General features: G+C 32.1%; 1 long non-coding RNA gene across 1 annotated transcript; it reads right to left on the reverse strand.

Annotated features, from left to right (window-relative positions):
• LOC110264124 lies at nucleotides 204–2,082 on the reverse strand. The gene is made up of 2 exons (XR_002349855.1): nucleotides 1,091–2,082; nucleotides 204–325 (listed from the first exon to the last, which is right to left on the reverse strand). It is a non-coding gene; the product is annotated as an uncharacterized LOC110264124 (long non-coding RNA).

A 2,810-nucleotide genomic window follows, 5' to 3' on the forward strand; every position in this document is an offset into this window, starting at 1 on the left:
CAAATTGTACTAAAAATACATTCTCTCTTTTTTTTTTAATTTTAAAATACCTTAAGAACATTAAAAAAATGGATAAAATGAAACAGAAATAAGTATATACAAAATTCAATTTCTATCATTCAAGTATTCATTATGATCATGTAATATTTTACATTTGTGTGAATTTATGACAGGAAAAATTCATTAAAAAAAAATTTCTCCTGAATCTAGAGAAGGACAATTATTACATTTCAAGCACCCATCCAAAAGCTTTGTCTGTTTCACGATCCTTCTTCATTGCCAGGGAAACATTCATTTAAGTGGGAGCAATCTTCTTCAGGGATTCCTGAAATACGTTACATATATAGTTAAAGGGTGACCCAAAATCAAGAGACTATCCATAAGTACTACTACTTTCATCCAAGAATATGTATCTTTTTACCAAAACTTAAAAAGAAAATAAAAATTGTATTTAACACAACTTTTTTCTCACATCTCAACACATTTCTGTCTTATCTCTATAGTCTATTTCTATACATTTATCAAACACAACCTAGAAGACACTTAGTTTAGTTTTGAACGAAAACAAATTGAAAGATACCTTGACAACAATAACAGGTAAATTGCCAATCGGGTCTATATTGGTTATTGGTCCTTTCTCCTTAAAGAAGTACTTCCTTAGCACCTTCTCATACTTCTTTGGCTCAATATAAAAGAAAAGGAATGCAGCTCCAAGACTATCTCTAACTAAGTTTGGTGAATTGATTTATGAGAATAAAAGAGGAGAAAAACTTTGAATGGAATACAAGACTTTCAATTAGTTGCAGCAAATCCATATATTATTCTGTGATAGTAGCTTTGTTACACAGATATACAGCAGTACAAGCACATTTACAAAATGACTTGTTCTTATTGGCAATAATGATATCAATAATTATTCGTATTAGTCATAGTAGTAATAAAGCATTAAAGCAACAGTGGCAGTAAGCCAGTAACTACTTAAAACAAAATCAAATACATACTATCTAATGCCTCTACATCCGGTAAAATATATGACATCTAGCAAATTCACAACTCATTGGAGAAATTTTCAAGTCACAAGATAAAATACCTGCGATCTCTTAGATTCTTTGGCAGAATTGGCAACTGCATCAAATCCTACATAAGCAAAGAACGACAACCTCAAAAAGGAGACCAGTTGGAAACATCAACCTCAAAAGCTCCAACAAGAACGACAACTACATAAAAAAAAAATAGAATCCTAACAAACCAGCATCATCACACTAACAACAATCAACAATAAACAAAATTCATAATTAGCAAAACTAATTCATATGTCAATTCATCACATATATTCATATATTTTTAGAATTGGACAACTGTAGTGAACAAATAAAGTAAAGGAGTTGCCAATTTTCAGAATAAACTAAAGAAGTTGCCAATTTTTAGAATTGGACAACTGTAATCAATTTTTTGTGTATTGATCTGCATTTGAGAATAGCAATAAAGCTGACCTATGGCAAACTCCAAAATTATCTATTGAATATCACAGTTTGTAATTCATTTCTCTCTAATAGTAAAACAAAATTGTTGCTGTGTGTGCGTTTGTGGTAAAGAATATATGGTTCATGATTGAAGGCACAAAGCGTACAACCTTAATATATGGTACAACCAGAAACTAACTCACCTGTTCTGGCAGATCAAGTGTACAGGTAGCAAAGCGAGGTGAGGCGCGGCAACGTGAGGTGAGGCCCGCCGAGTTGCGGACAGGGCTTCGACGGATCAGTCAGTGCAGATCTTCAGAGACCGACAGAGGTTTTGGATGAAGATGACGGACCGACGGCTATGGATGAAGATGCCGAAGCCTATGGATGAAGACGACAGACCCCCGGAGGAGAAGCGCACTTTACATGATTTTTAGAGAGAAAATTAGGGGTTGGCTAGGGTTTTGTTTTCCTTTGTGACAAAATGTCAAGGAGTTTTTGGGTATTTGAAAAGATAGGATAGAGATATGTACGATTAGAATATCTAACTCAAATAGAAGAATATTCGTTTTTTAAACAGAATATTCCGTTATCTTAAACGTTATTCTCACGGTAAGGACTTAATTGAAAAAAAATTAACGTATAGGGACTCAATTAAAAAGAAAAAAAGTATAGGGACCTAATTGAAAATTTCGCGAAACTATAGGGACTAACAGAATAATTAAACCATTTAAAATCTTGTAGACGCAAGTGCGTCCATTCTTATCGGGCTTGAGGAAGTATCACCATCTTTTGATGATTATACCTTTCTTCAAGGTCTTTCCACAGATCTGCAGGATCTTTTAATGTGAGATATTCATTTTTCAATCCTTCGTCAAAATGATGACGAAGGAAAATCATGGCCTTAACTTTATCCTTCTTGGATACATTATTTTCAGCCTTAATGGTATCTCCAAGATCCATTGAATCAAGATGGATTTCAACATCTAGTATTCATGATAAATAGTTGTTTCCAGATATATCAAGAGTATTAAATTCAAGATGAGATAGTTTCAACATAATAAAAATTTGTTACCTGAGTCTTCCTAAAATTTGATCAGAATCTCGTGCTGATAACGTGTTGTAAAATAAATAAAAGATATACTAAATATAAAATAAAGATGTGTAAATAAAAGACTCTAGTATTAATATAATTAGCTCAATAACAATAATTCATAAATGTATTTACTTATATATATATATATTAGAGAGAAGTATTTAATAAAATTGCAACGTAAAGAAAGAGAAAGAATTGATTTTTTTATTGCCAATGAGTAATAGCTCAAATGACATAGTCTCCCCATACTC

This window comes from Arachis ipaensis, chromosome B06 (assembly GCF_000816755.2).
Source record: "Arachis ipaensis cultivar K30076 chromosome B06, Araip1.1, whole genome shotgun sequence".
Classification (NCBI taxonomy): domain Eukaryota; kingdom Viridiplantae; phylum Streptophyta; class Magnoliopsida; order Fabales; family Fabaceae; genus Arachis; species Arachis ipaensis.